The sequence below is a fragment of the Fukomys damarensis genome, unplaced genomic scaffold (genome assembly GCF_012274545.1).
Source record: "Fukomys damarensis isolate Sample0158 unplaced genomic scaffold, DMR_v1.0_HiC HiC_scaffold_4, whole genome shotgun sequence".
Classification (NCBI taxonomy): domain Eukaryota; kingdom Metazoa; phylum Chordata; class Mammalia; order Rodentia; family Bathyergidae; genus Fukomys; species Fukomys damarensis.
Genome location: NW_022900916.1, coordinates 31,191,649 through 31,207,688, shown reverse-complemented (window position 1 = coordinate 31,207,688; position 16,040 = coordinate 31,191,649). Strand labels below are relative to the sequence as shown.

Sequence of the window (16,040 nt, the reverse complement as noted above, 5' to 3'; positions counted from 1 at the left end):
TTTTTTTTTTTTTTTTTTTTTTTTTTTTTTGGTATCAGGGATTGAACTTGGGTCCTTGTGCTTTCGAGGCAGGCAGCAGAACCACTGAGCTAAATCCCTGGCCCTATTGTTTTCATTTTCAATACAAGTAAAAATTCCCCAAAGTTGCACACAGTCGGAGTAACTCAGGACCAAAAATCACACATCTCTGTACTTCTTGTGTAAGGAGAATATTTATTTAAGCTACTCTTAATTGCTACTTGCAGTTAAATAGAGCCCTAATTTTTACAGAAAAGGGGGCCATTTTGAGTGGCTCCACTTTCAATATATCAGAGTTATACCTGGTTTCTGCACCTGTCTTGATTTTCATGTCTTCTTAAAGAGAGTATTCCGAATATAATTTAATATATTACTATACAGTAGTGTAATTTACTGTATGTAATGAGACATGACACTGGAGTATCTGCCATTCTCAGCCTCTTCTGAGGATTACCAGAGTAGTTCTTTATGATAGGTTTCCATGCTTTGTGCCAGGTGACTGGGTCTCTCCCTGAAGCTAGGTTGACTCAAGCATTCAGCACTTGACCCGAAGCAGCTGTCCCTAGATCTACAGGCCAGCCGCAGCCATGAGAGCACAGCTCAGTAAAGGCACTGCATGGATACATGCTGAGACAGATGTGGGAGACCCCAAGAGAATGCAGAAGCCAGGAGGCAAACCAAGTCATGACTCAGCAGGTGCTGAGAAGCATCAGGAAAAGGTCAGGCACAATGGTACATGTTCAAAGTCCAAGCTACTCGGGAGGCTGTGGCAGGAGGATCACTTGAGGCCAGGAGTTCAAGACCAGCCTGGGAAACATAGCAAGACCTCATCTTGAGAAGAAGAGGGTAGAGGAGGGAGGGAGGGTAGGGGGAGGAGGGGGAGGAGGAAGAGAGGAAGAGGAGGAGGAGAAGAGGAGGAGGACACAGAGTTGCTGTCTTCGGTCAACTTCCTTCCTGGATGCAGTGTGTCTGCTGCTCATACATCCTGTCCCCAACTCTAATCACACTGCAACATTTTCCACCACAGCTTTCTGCTCTGGGGCCTCTGTCACTCCTTTGCAGGCTGTCTTGCTGGGTGTTCCTGCAGTTGCACTGGTCTTTGTGGTCTTAGCTGATTCAGCTGTACTTTTCCTCTCACCCTGCAAACCACACATCTCAGCACAATGCAGTCTGTGGGTCAGAGACGCTGGTTAACATTTGTGAGCTGGGTCCTCACGGGCTGTGATTTACCATCAGTCAGTTCTGTTTTTATTTTCCCAAAGTGGGGAAAAAGCGATATTCCAGGGGGGTTTCTAGAAGCCTGCAGGACCCAGAAAATGGGCCTATGCAGAGGTGTAGTTTGTCCAGGGCTGAAGAAAACAGTCTGGAAATGTTGAAAGGAGAAAGCCCTGGGGGCTGGTACCTGAGGACGTGAGTGAGGTTTCCATACAGGGTGTGTTAAAACAGACCAAGAAAGGATAAAGCACAACCAAGCCTGCAAAGGATGCAGCCAGAGTAAGAGGTGGATGATGGTGCAGGGCATGGTGCACAAACAGACAAGTGAGTGCATATGCAAGCATGTATATGTGCAAAAGGACTGGCAGTGAAGACTTGTGGAAAATCGAGTAAGAACATAGTACTCAGGTTCTTTTCTTTATTTTTTGGGGGGGTATGGGGATCGAACTCGGATCCTTGTGCTTGTGAGGCAGGCGTTGGAAGTATTCAGAGCACTGCTTGCATAGTCTTGCTGACAAGTGAGTGCGCAACACACAGGCAGGCCGCTGAGTTGTTAAATGCAAACTGACCCATCACAGGAAAGCAGGACGAGGGCAAACAACCATTCCACCTCACGTTCCTTGCCATGGAGCCCCTCCTGCCTCTGAGAAGCCAGGGACTGCATCCTTGCTCTCTGTAATTTGAACCTAAGGTCTTGTGCTTGAAAGGAAACCATTCTGCTACTTAGCTTTGTTCCAGCCCCTTAGACAACTTTAAAGTACAGGACCCACAAACTGCATCAAGTTGTGAGGCCCCAGGAAAGGCAGTTGTTGTGAGGCTGTTCACTCCACCGGGTTCCAAGAAGCCGTCTGTACCCCAAGCACTTGCATTGGAAGCCGACTTTAACCTCAAAACACAACCAGGCTCTTGAGTTTCAAGCTGGCTGTGGATTTTAGAGCACAGGTCGACAGTTGCCTATAGTTTCTGTATAATTTCGAATCTAGCATGAAACCCTCACGGTAATCAGTTCATTTAGGAACATGTGTCCTTTCACGGCTCCCAAGCATTCTGGAAATCCTCAGTGGACCCATATAACATGTAGCAGAGTAAGCAGTTGTTCAGAGGAGAGACTGTGTGCAAGGAGAGCCAAATCCGGCTAGTGTGGTGGCACACATCTATAATCCCAGCACTCAGGAAGCTGAGGCAGGAGGATTGCTGTGAGTGTTCAATTCCAGCCTGAACTACAAAGTGAGACCCTGTCTCAACTCCCTACCACTACCACCACTGCACTGCCAAAAAATTTACAACCACATCAGACCCCCAGCTTTGCTTCTACCAGCTACCCTGACCCTGGAATAATTAACCTATGTAAGTTTCGGTTTCTTTACCAGTGAAACGAGGATAATAATATCCAGTCCAGAGCAGTGTTGTGATGAATTAAAGAGGTTTTGTAACATTGTCTATCACTGCATAACAAATTACTACCAAAATATAGTGGCTTAAAGAACAATCAACCTGAGTTATCTCACAGCTTCTGGAGGTCAGGAATTAGCTGGGTGTTTCTGGTTCAAGGTCTCAAAAAATTCGAAGATGTTTGCCAGGGCTAAGGTCATGTGAAGGCTGCTCACTCCGGGGCTGTGTTGGTGCCAGCTTCTGTTTCTGTCCATGTGGTTCTCTCCTCCAGATTGCTAGTGTCTTCACGCGTGGTGACTGGCCTCCCCCACAGTGGTCAACCAGAGAGACTGAGGCAGAAGTACCAGTGGCTGCACGATGTGGTCTCCAAAGTCACACATCACTGCGTCCACTGTTTCCATCTGTCGGGGAGGTCCGTCCTGATTTAAAATGAAAGGGGACTGTAGAAAAAAGATGCCTGGAAGAAGCCAGGATCATCAGTGGCTGCAATGGAGGCTGGCACCCAGGATGGGTCGCAGTGTCTCTAGCGAAACAGCAGCTGCGAATAGGATTATCATGAGTATCTGCCTCTTACCCTTCCATAAAAGGAACCATTTCTTTTCCTTTGCTCTAAAATTGCCAATCACTGCTTTTCTGCTCTCAGATCTAGTGGCCTGCCCGTCCATGGTAATGACCTCACAGGCTGATTGAAGTGACGTAAGGGTGTATTTTGAAAGTGACTTCCTTTGTGTCTTGAGAATCTGTCCCTGCTCCTTGCTGGCTTCTCTGATGGTCTGAATGCTGCAGTTAGAGGGGTCTGCAGGACCTAAGATATAGCTGCTGCCGGAGAGATGCTAACTTGCAGTTTGCGGCCAACTCCACTAGGCAGAAGAGAGATAGGTCGTGGCTGTGACAAAAGCAAGGACTGTACCAGACATGGAAATGTGCCATTAAGGAGCCGCTAAGGTTGCCCTTCTCTTCTCAGGCAGTGTTTGTCTGCAACGGTCCCAGGCACCTGGCTAGCTGTAAGCCACTGTCATGGTGACCTTCCCTACACCTGTCACAGCAGATGATGCCGCATGTTTGATGAGTCTCAGGTTGGCTCATGACGGGATGGCAGAGGACATCTCAGTGGTAGAAGTCACCAGTTGTTCCTAATTTCAGTTCTCTCCTCTTCCTTCCACAGGAGGAGCATGCCTGATTATTAGCAGAGAACAAGGCATTGCAGAGTAAAACCTACATTTACCGTGCTTGACTGACAAAGTTTTGGCCAATGGGACATACGTGGAGGTGGTGTGTGCAACTTGTGGAGACGGAGTGTGTCTTCTTCTCTTCCTTCTCCCGCTAGCTGGAATGTTGATGGAATGTCCAGAGTTTCAGGAGCCATTTGGACCATGACGTCACCTTGGGAATGGAAGCTACCTGCGGAAGAGGAAAAATACAGAAGAAATAGGAGCCCTTACATGCTACAGTTTGTATTTGGTGTGTTCCCCCAAAGGCCTCCTGTTAGCAGCCTGTGGCACTGTTGGAAAGTGGTAGATCCTCTGGGAGGATGGGCCTTCTGGGAGGACCCTGAGGTTTGAAGAGGACATTAAGACCCTGATATCTCTCTCTCCCTCCCTCCCTCCTTTCCTCCACCCACCTCTGTCTCTCTCTTCCTCCCTCCTTCCTGGTTGCCATGAGGTGAACAGGCCTCCTCTGACAGATAGTCTTCCCACTATGATACATCACGCTGCAACAGGGCCAGTCATGGACTGGAACATGAGCCAAATAAACCTTTCCTCCTTTTAAGTTGATTCCCTCAGTTATTTTGTCACAGCAATGGAAAGCTCACACTCTGGCAGCACAGGGTTCTATTCCTACCCTAGGCTACCTGCCTCTACATTCCCTGAAAATTAGAAAGAAATAGATTTTTAATTCCGAAGTCACTCTTAGTTTGTTTTCGTTCAGTTACTTTTATAACAAACCTTGTCTGAACTACATACCTTCCTATTACTTTGGGTGTAATTCCAGGTCTTGCACATGACCTGCCACCAAAATGTGAATCCAAGAATAAATTTTAAAGGTGCAATTGCCAGGTTAAAATTTTTGTACAATCTTAAGAGTTTGGGTAAGTTAACTTTCAATGGTTAGACAAATTTAGTTTCCCTCCAGCAGGCCCACTATTTTCCTTGAACTATTGCGTTTTAATGAAAAGACTTTGACAGCACTCCCATAACACTGTGAATCACCTGCACCTCCACACCTGTCATTTTTCAGACTGCTTCCCTTCCCAGAGGAAAGAGCAGAGCTCCAGAAAGGCAGGAGTCTGACAAAGGACATGGCAGCTGGGCCAAGCTTGGCAGCAGCAGCCCACACCAAGGCTGCTCCCAGGGAAGACCTGCCTGCCTCCTGCTGGACTTTCCAGCGCTCAGAAAGAACCCAGTGTAGTGTGTGCTCTGCTTTGGCAGGACTCCGGGTCCAGTCGATGCCCACTGAGCTTGTTCTACAGAACTGATCGGGGTGCCTCCCCTTCTCCAGCTTTATCTGTCTTCTTCTTCTCTTCCTCATTCTTTGACATCTGATTATTTGCAAAAAAGACAATAACCTCATTGGATTCTTCTATTTATATCTCTCTGGGCAAGAAATATGGATCAACATCACCATTTGGATGGCTGTTCGTTACATATTGTGGGGGATATAATCTGACTTATTTAACAGACATGTTGCCGTCTCCATTTCTTGAATTTTTCACTAGCATGTGTCCCAACACTTCTGTCTTTGTGCACTTGTCCAAGTGCCTCTGTAAATTCTGAGAAGAGGAACTCAGTTGGAGCAGTTGCATTTCACCCACCTCCCTGCAGAAGGGCTGGCCTGACTTCCTTCAGGAAGGTTGTCAGCAGTGCAGGGTTTGGGAGCAATCAACCCTCCTCCATTTCCATTTCTTTCCTCTCTGTAGCTGAGAGGCAAGTTGCTTTCACTCTGTTAAATCCTTCTTTTCTTACATTAAACACACACACACACACACGCGCGCGCGCGCGCGCGTGTGTGCTCCCCACAACTGTTTGGTGTCATAGCCAGGAGCAGCAGACCTTCTGTTACAAAGGGGTAAAATTAAAAGTGCCATTAATTCAGTTGGAAATGAAAGAAAAAAAATCACTGAAATTCACTGAACTGAAATTCAGTTCTGCTAAGTCATATATTCAAAGCCTCATGCATTTGCTAAGTCATATATTCAAAGCCTCTAATTGGTACAGTATATTCATACATAGGCGTATACTTTATTTATATAGGGGATGGTATGTGTTACATACCTTAAAGTAGGAAGATATTATGCTTTCTTTTCAAGGCCTACTATCCTTATTTTACAAATACTAAAAAATAGTAAACATTTTTTTTTCACATCATTGAGGTTTATTTGTTTGTTTGTTTGTTTTCTTGCAATGCTGGTGATGGAAACTTGGACCTCCTCATGTTAGGCCAATTCTGTCCCACTGAGCTGCAGCCCCAGCCCTACGCTTGGTGTTTTTTTGTTTGTTTTTTTTTGTTTTTTGTTTTTTTGGTAACAAGCTTGCTAAATGACCATGAGGGAGGGCTGTAGTCAGGGGTAATGGGGAGCCAGCAGGGCACTTTATAATTTATCAGTTGTGAATGACATCTTACTTCCATGTCAGAGCCACACTCTAACACCCCTCACACCCTAAAAAAAGTCTTCTGAAATCTTGTGTGTATGGTACTGAGAATTGAATTAGTTCATGCTAAGAAAGAACTCTACCACTGAGCCACACCCCGCCAACCCTAAAAATCTTTCTCCAGATACAGAGACTTGGTTTCTCTTCCCTTTAACTTGATGCATATAGGAGAGATATTAAAGATGTTCTGATTTTACTGGTTTTAACAAATGCTGTTTTCCTTTACACTTGTTAAGGAAGGAGTCGTGCAGGGTTCAGGATGATGAAGCTGTAACCGGATCATCTGGTCTATGCCTTGAGCAGGCTCAGCATTTCCCAACAGTTTGCTCCTCTGAGTTTGCTGGTTTGGAGTCAAGCCCTAGAGACAGCGCCTCACAGTTAAGCGGAATGCAGTGAGGCGAAGGAGCGCTCTCCTCCCCGGCAGCTGCATCTGCAGTTTGCAGCAATGTAAATACAGCTGGTTTGAAGCCAAGCCACCCTGCCCTCCTGGTAAATGTTCAGAAAGAGATAATGCGAGAAGTTTATTTTAATTTTTAAACACATAGAAAATATTAAACTCCTGGAACCCCTCGCAGACTTAATATGTCACCAGATCCAGAGCCTCACACGTCAGTTGAAAAGGGCAGTTCCTGGGGCAATCCGTGGAGACCCATCTCCAATGACAACCAGCTAAGCAAGTGTGTGCAGCTTGCCCCATCTGGGACCCCTCTGCTGGTGGCTGTAACGACAGGCACACGCGCGCTTCCCATCCACTACGCACAGGCACAATGGCCAGAACTAGTTGAAGTAGCATGAAAGTATTCTGGAAATATTCAATTCAAGATAGTCTTTATTGCTGCCGGGGTTTATTTTAGTTGCTTGAGAAGATCGAGAAGGGAAGGGAAAACTGATTTTACTCAGCCAGCTGTTCCTTTTACCCGCTTGGGTAAGACGCAAAAGTAATTTGCTCCTTTCTGTGTGACCGATCTGCATGTGACTCTCCCCTGGGTCTCCTTGGGCCTCTTCAGACTTTCAGGCAAAGAGATTGGATCCCAGCCAAGTAACCACTCCAGAGTTCGAAAGCCCTCATTATCTGGCCATCCCTTCAATGTCTGTCTTCAGCCCCTTGCTCTGCGAGGTGTTATCACCTCTGGTTTAGATCTCAGCAGAGGTAAGGATGGGCAGTACCCTGCACCGATCTTACATTCTCGATATTGGGAGGCTGTTGAGATGCTTGCTTTGCTATGGCTGTTTTCTTCTTTCTCTCTCCAGGGGTGCAGAGAAAAGAATTTATTTCACATGCAGTTACAAGGAATGCGAAAAATTTATTTTACAAGCACTTCTAATGATAATGCTGGAAGAAGAGAGCATCTAATGGTAAGATAGAAGGAGACTGAAGACAGGCTTCTCAATACTGGATATTTAAATGTTGCTACCCACAGTGGCACCTATGGGGCTGATCTAACTGCCTAGGAAAGACTGACCAGAGAATGCAGGGAAATAAAACAATACTTCACTGCCATAGTTACAGTCACAGAGCCGGGAGTGGTGGTGCATGCCTGTAATCCCAGCACTCGGGAGGCTGAGACAGGAGGATCTCTGTGACTTTGAGACCTGCCTGGGCTACGTAAGTGAGTTCCAGGTCAGTCTGAACTACATAGTGAGACCATCTCTTAATAAAACAAAACAAACAAACAAACAGAGTTATAGTCACAGGACTCCAGCTCTTAAAGATTTTCCCCTGTCTTTGGCCCAGCAAGGTGAGGGGTCCAGCGATGTTCTGTTTTCCAGAATTTTCCTTTGTAAGACTTGTGAATGCTCCAGAGGCATTCAACAAACAAGGCTCTGGGTCATATAAGATAACCAACATCTGTATTTTACAGAGTGTAAAATTCAAATACATTATCCTTCCTTTTGCATCTAACTACATAATGGAGTCTGTTAAACATTACAAAAAGCCATTATTTTGGACTAAATTTCCACACTGGGTCCTAACAGCCTAAAAATCAAAATGGATTCACTCATGCTAAAGTTCATGTAACCATGCTGAAATTGAGCTATTTTTCTGACCTTCAGAGAAATCAGTATTAGAGAGAGAGAACACCCAGATTTCCCAGTTCATTTGGCATGATGATGAAGCTCTGCCTTAATCCTTATACAAAAGAAGCAATAGGAAATAACTTGACATTAACCATCCATCGTTTTCCTATTGTTCTGTGTCCCTGCCTCTGCCTTACAAGGAAAATAACTTTGAAATGACCAATCTGCTTTTTTATTGTTGTTTTTGTACCTGCTTTGTTCAAGCCCTTCTGTGTCTATAAAACCAAGTACCTTTGCTAGGACTGTAGAAGCAATTATTCTGTTTCCTGAAATGAGGTGTTGTCCTATTCTAGAACTGAAAAGAAAGCCAATGAAGATCTTCAAACTAAACTGTTGCAATTTTGTCCTTTGATAACTCTTTACTAAAGCTGGAGAGTCGGTGCTGAAGTACTGACTTAAGTCCTAGTGCTGATGTATTTCGCAGAGAGGCTTGCCCTTTAAGCCTGCTATTGAGTATAAAGGAACCATTTTCCATAGGCAGCCCATTTGATCTAAATATAAAATGGTCGGATGGAAGCAGGGATGGAAACTCCTGCCCTTCCTAGCTAAGTTGGCTTACAGGCCTCTGTCCCTGCAGCAGCAGTGCTTTTCCTGATGGTTGAAGTGAGTCTCCAAGCCCAGGGTGATCTGCAAAGTCCTAGAACAGGGCCACCATCAATCAGCCTTGGCTTCAGATCTTGGTGCTAGATCCACCCCTAACATTAGTGGAGCCAAGGCAAGAGAACCGCTGGAAGTCCCAGCACTCTGCTTGACCCATCTTGTTCTCTGCCCTGGCCTCCATCCTACATTGAAAAAAGATTTTGTGCTCCAACTCCATCCACATTTCAGGCAAAGGCTGCCCTCAGCCACCACTCAGACCAATCAAGGTGCATTGCGAAGGAACAGTGTCCCCTGGGGAGAATAGTCCCAAATAGGCCTTCAGAATCAGACTTGGGACATGTGAGCAGGGAATTCAGGGGTTCTAGGTATGCCTGGGTGTTCTAGAATAGGGATGGGGGCCTGGGCTCCAGGTAGGAGCATCCTTTTGGCCCCATGTTTTTTGTACCATGGTGGGGGCATAGGTGAGGGGTAGAGTGCATGACCTTCTAAAGCTCATGCCTGAACCCTCACTTGCTGCTTCACACAAGTTGTTCAGGGGTCCTAGCTTCAAATTCCCCATGTACAAAATAGGACTAATTGTCACAGCCAGTGGCTAAGGCCCGTCTCCATGGTAGCCACACTAGCCAGAGCACAGCACCAAGCTTGGCCGGGTGCCATGAAGCCTCGGTGGTGGATGTGCAGAAAAGAAGAACAAAGACAAGACCATGTCCCAACTTCTCAACTCTGAGACTCTCAATAACATCTATACCGCCCTTTCTGAGAAGTGTGACCTCCTTCTCTCTGTCCCCAAATTCCTCAAGGCAGCAACTCCTCCCCTCCTCTTTAAAGGCTTTGTTCTCTCCTCAAGGGCAGCTGACTCCCCCTTTCTGTTTGTGCCCAGTGAAGTTAACAGTCTTGTTGCTCACATAAAGCAAGTCTGGGTGGTCTTTCTCCTATGCATCTCTAACACACTGATAACAATACTTGGCTCATGGGTTGTCGTGAGCACTAAGTAAGGTAATTCATATAAAGTGCTTAGGATAGTGATATCTGGTAGCAGTAAGTACTCACAAAGGAGAGCTGTGATTATTCTTTTTGAGAAATTCATCTGTTTCTACTTTTTTTCTGTGGTGCTTGGAATTGAAACCAGGGCCTCATGCATGCTAAGCATGTGTTCTCTTTGCTCCCAGTCCCAGTTCTTATTTTATACTCACAGAATCTCAGTGCAAGCTGGGACCCACTCACCCAGTAACTTCAGGCACACCCAACCCCACTTAATAACGTCACCTCCATGCCATTGTCATAGGGCAGTCAACAGTTTTCTAGGCCAGGGCTGTCCAGGAGCAATCGGATGCAAGTCAACAAGTAATTTTAAGTGCTCTAGTAGCTATGTTTTTGAGAAGGGAAAGAAGAAATGAGTGAAATTAATTTTATAGTACATTTTATTTAATCCATTATATCTAAGATACTGTCATTTTTAGCATATAATTAACATAAAATTATTATTGTGATGTTTTATATCTTTTTCTTAACTAAGCTTCAAAACCTAGTGTTTATTTTACACTTATATCCCTGATGAATACAAAGGACAAAAATTACAACAACTTAGTTTCAAGATGTCAACTGGTTTTATTTGCAATTCTAGGATTGGTTAAAATTTCATTCCATAAAATAAAATAAGTGTTCAGATGGGCTAAGCAAAAGAAGTTGGTTTAAGAGACAGACAAGGCTGAAAAAGGTAGAAACGAAGAATAAATTGATAGATTATTTCAAAATTACTTTTTTTGTAGGGCAGGGAAGAGTAAGAACAATTGGAAAACATCTATTGGTTAATATGATAGTAAGAGTAAAGCAGAGGGGACTTTATTTTCATGCCAATTGAAAAATGGCCTATTTGGGAAATTTGGCTCAGTTTAGCATTGGTGACATGGAACTTTAGCATAGGTGGCTCCATTCTAATCTTTTGCCTGGTCTGTTGGATCCCAGTGGTGGAGCCCTGTCTAAAACAGTGGCCTCTTATATTACCCATTGTTCACATGCCCATAGCCACACATAGCTTGTGGCCACCAAATGGAAGGGTGCAGCTCTGTATCCCCGCTGCCAGAATGGCTGCCTTTCACCAGCAGGCCAGACCTGAGACTGACGGTGCAGGTCAGGGGATATGAGTACGGACCAGACTAGGCACTGCCAGGTAGCCTTGTTGGCAGAAAGCTTGTAGAAGCAGACAGGTGCACTCTCCTCCTACCATCCATTGTTTGTGCTTCTTTGGAGCTCTGTCTAGAACATTTTACTTTACAATACTTGGACTCTGCTCTGGAGATCCTGACATAATTGGTCCTGGGCAATAGGTACTATTTAAGAAGTCCTACAGATGATCCTAATATGCAGCCTTGGTAGACACAGACCAACCCAACTCCCAACACCATGCCCTCCTTCAGTTCCACCCCAGGTCAGGATAAAGACGCCTGAACTCATATTCCTGGGCACTTTGGAATAATGCTCCTATAAGTATACCTCTGTAAAATTGTATGAAACAGTCTTAATTGTCTCAAAACTCCCAGACTGTGTCTGGCTGTCTGTGAACCTAGTGCCTGTTTGGGAAGATCAGGTGTTCTCAATCTGTCTGCCACTCTCTGTTCTGGGCTGCAGTTTGCTAGCTCAGCTAATTTCCCTTTGGCTAGTGAAGTACAGAAAGAATAGAGGATTTATACATTTATGAAAAAATTAATTGTCCCAATAAAAATGTCCATAGTCAACATGCTGATATTGTTAGTCCTTTCCTGGAAACAGTTAAATTCTACAGATATTTATTGAGTCCCCACTGTGGGCCAGACATAATATGAAGCAAAGATGTTTTCCCATACCACACACCATCTCCGAGGACCTCCCCTTTTGTGGACCCAGCAATGAAGGGGCTGGGATTCAGGAGAGTTGAGTCCTCTCTGTCCTTTAGTTTCTCAATCTATGGAAACAAAAATAAAATACCGCATAACATTCTTATAGTATTTACAGTGTCTGAAGAACTTCGAGCATTATTGTTTTTCTTATTTTTTTAAGACAGGGTCGGGTCATGGTATGCAGTTCAGGCTGGCCTCAAATTCAAAGTGAATGTCCTGCCTCAGCCTCCTGAGTTTTGGGATTATAGGCATGCACCAACACACCTGGCCATGCTTTTTAAATTATTTTTATCATGTTTAAACTTTTAAAAGTATAATCTTTATGTATAAGTTTAAGTTCTTAAAGTTACCCAGTTTCTTCTTGCAAAGAAAGCTTTCAGGATGAGGTATAAATATAATTTTATATCATTGACAGTCTAATTTGATGATCAAATATCAAATATACTGTATATTTGATCAAATATACTGTATATTTGATATAATAATGAAATGATTAAAAATATACTTTTTGACTCCCGGACATGTGCACTGAGCAACATCTCCAACCTTGTAATTTCTTTCCTTCTTTTTATTTTTGAGAGTGGGTCTTACTAAGTTGTTAAATTGTCCAGGCTGGGCTCAAACTTTCTATCTTCCTGCTTCAGCCTCCCAGAGTGCTGGGTTTTTAGGTGTGCGCCACCATACCAGGATTAAACAAAATTCTAAATTATGTAAATCATGAATTCGAAAAGGAAGACTTTCTGCTCTTCCGTTTTCTTCATGAACCACGTGCGTGGGGAGGGGTCGGCAGGCAGACGCATGCGCACACTTACTTTGTGCTCACCTGAGGAGCAGGGGGGAAAGGAGAAGGGAAGAACCCTATGCTCAGTATTGGAAAGGTTCTGTAGCAAGTATAATTTGCTGAATGTACTTCTGCAAAATCAAAGCAAACAAAAAACCTGTGTTGAATGTGAGCAGATCTCAGATCATTAAACAGTGAGCGGCAGAGGGAAGCGTAAGCCGGGGAAAAGGAGAGACTTGGCTTTGAAAGGCTGCTTTCAAGGAAAGGCAAGGGGCTGGTGGGTCCAAAAGGAAGAGGTCTTAGAGAGGTGCTACATTTCCTTCGGGAGCTGACAGCTGTCCTCACTGGAAACGGATAGGCCTTCCACCCAAAGAAAACCCGAAGTCCCATTGTAAGAGCGAATCGGTTTGACAGAATGGCTGTTCTGTTTTGCTTGGTTGAGCCTTAGTGTGGACCCCTTGGGGAGCAGTTTAACAGACCTAAGGCTCCCTGTTCCTGGCCAAAGAGCCTTCCCCAGGGACCACTTGGCTTGGGGCTGGCGGCTCATTGGCACCTTCATGTTTTGCTATCTCTGTCTCCACCCACGCCTGTGGACCCCTCTGGGTGCATCTGGGTGGTGGGGCTAGGCAAACACTCCCTGCTCTGATGGTCCCGCCGCCTGCACAGCCGTCTATGCGTGTTGATGGCAGTTAGCCCATGAAGGTGTAACTGTCAGCCTGTGGTCACCTGTTCAGTGTGTCTCCTGCTAAGGGGCAAGGCTGACCCTAAGCAGGCAGTGGGTGACACTGCGGCAGGTGGAATGAATACTGAGCCAGGGGGTGTGACGAAAAGCCTGGACTCACTTCTCTCCCCATCACAGGGCCCGGGCCCCACAGAGCCCATTCTTGGAAAATTGCCTTTGTGATTGTGTGACACTTGGGAAAGAATAATAGCGTGTTTCTTCAAGGAGCTTCTTTGTGGAAAAGATAATACGTCAGGCAAGAGGGAGAGAGGCAGGGGCAGGGCAGGAAGGAAACTGCAGCTGACACTGGCTTGGAGCTGTTTTCCCACCTCTGGGTGTTGCTGCTGAGGTAAATGAAGCCGCTCACCCATCTGCTAAATGGTGGGCGGGCAGCAGGGCAGACACTGAGGAAGCTGCACCCTCCGGTGACTCAGACTCCCGAGCTGGCTAATCCAGTGAGGCTCCTAAGAAGGTGACAGAAAAGGGAAGTACAAAGGGAATGACTAAGAAGGAAGTAATTGTGAGGCTGGTGTGACAGCCCCAGGTGGGAGAGGCGCAAGCCTGCTATTAGGAATGACGAACACAGAAGAGCTGTGTCACTCGGCAGGGTCCCTGACCGGCTCTGTCTCCAGCCTGGCACAAGTGGCCCTGCGGCAGGAGAGAACCGCGTGGGAAGCAGGTGCGTAGGACAGATGCAGCGCTGATGCTGCTGGGGCCTGAGCCAGAGACCTGACTGCTGGAGGGCTTCCGATAATGGGCTGGATTGGGAACCAGAAAGATCAAGAGGGTAATTACGAAGAAAGTGTAGCAATCTGGAAGAAAATGTGGACAATTAAAGGGGAGATCTGTGGTGTTCTACCTCCCTAATGGAAGTATTTTCATTTGCAATATACTTTCCCAGCCTTGCCCACACATACTTATTTTTACAGAATTTTCAGCAAACTCAGAATTCATACCTGGTTTTTAAAAAATTCATCCCTACCTCAGGAACATTTCTCAGTATTCTTTTATACCCTCTTTGTCACTGGTAATTGCTATAAAATATCCCACCTACGGACAGACCATAATTAGTGGAAATATTTCTCTCTATTCTGTGGATAGATCACTTTTTTTCCCAGATAGCTGTATTGAGGTATAATTGGTATACAATAAATTATGCATATTTAAAACATATAATTTGATAATTTGCACGTGTGTAGACCTAAGAAATCATCACTACAATCAAGATAAAAACATACCCCTCACCCCCTGCCTCTCCTCCTGCCTCCTGGGGTCCCTTCTGCCTCTCTGAGTCATATTTGTTTTGTAGACTATCATTTTGGTGGTCCCCAGTGCCTCCTTGCAGTTCAGTCCTACCTTTATGTAGTCTCCTCTCTGGGTCCTGTGTTGTGCTTTAAAGAAGAGGATATGCTAGTTTTAGGCCAAGCCTCAGAAAGCACTTAGAGCATATACTTTTTTTGCAGAATGTTTCTTCTTGCAACCTTGCTGCCATATTGTGAGGAAGCTCAACTCAAGCATCATCACACAGAGAGAGCTCTGGAGAAGAGCAAAGTCCCCTGACTGTCAGCCCCATCTGACATCCCAGGTGGTGGCTAGGACACCCAGACAGACATCTTGGCCTGCCTGCCAGGAATCCTTCTGCCTCAGCCCACACCACATGGAGCCAAAGAACTGCCGAGTCTGCCCACAGAATCCTGTGAAATGAGTTATAGTTGAAGTCACTGTTTTGGAGTAGTTTGGTGTGCACTTCTCAGTAAATAAAATAGAATGAGAACACAACCTTACACAATCAATGTTAAGATGGATTCTCATTCTAATTCTGTGCAACTCTCCACATTTTAGCTCCTATACAAATAAATTTACTTAGTTAATTAATTTTTTATTTGTTCATTGCACTTGGGACTGAACCAAGGCCCCCAAAAGAGCTACAACCATTGTCTACAGTTAAACCTTTTGACTAATTATTTACTCTTGCTATCCATCCTACCATACTTTGGGTCTGCTTTTACTCAGAACTGGGATTCTCATCTTATGACTCCTTGCAAATGCTCTTACCATGGTCACCAGCTTATTCTTTGCAGCTTACTCCAGAGGACTTTGTGAGTTCTCATCTTATTTAATCTGTCAAAATTGCACTTCAATTTGTTAATCAACTCCCTTTTAAAGTTGTCTTTTTATTTGCATATTATATTGTGAGCCACATTTCAGTCTGAAATGTGCAGATTTCAGATATGTAAAGAAATAGTGACTTAAAAAGCATAGGATTTTATCCCACTGTCACACAAACATGGGAGCTGTGTTGTTGACTTTGCTCTGTGACATTATCATAGGCCCACTTTTTTTTTTTTTTTTAGTTCCTGCTTGGGCATCTAACCTGAGCTAGGCTTGGTCATACTTACCTGTAATCCCAGGACTTTGGGAGGCTGAGGCAGGAGGATTGCAAGTTTGAACACAGCCTGTGTGCAACTTAGCAACTTAGCGAGACCCTGTCTCAGAATAAAGCAATAAAAGTGTGTGTGGGGGGGCGTTAGGCACATAGCTCTGTGCAAAGGCCCTGAATTCAATCCCCAGTAATACCAAGAAAAGAAAAGACCTAGGTGTCCCACCTGTCTACATGGTCCAAGATAGTCATTTCTACAGCTACATTACCCCAGTGGAAAAAGTGCGATACATAGTCTTCCTTCCTTCCTTCTCTCTCTCTCTCTCGC

General features: G+C 45.0%; 1 long non-coding RNA gene across 1 annotated transcript; it reads left to right on the top strand.

Moving 5' to 3' along the window:
- Positions 1-6,811: 6,811 nt before the first annotated feature.
- Positions 6,812-14,911, top strand: LOC104864994. The gene is made up of 3 exons (XR_781037.3): positions 6,812-7,425; positions 7,527-7,631; positions 14,796-14,911. It is a non-coding gene; the product is annotated as an uncharacterized LOC104864994 (long non-coding RNA).
- The last annotated feature ends 1,129 nt before the right edge of the window (positions 14,912-16,040 follow it).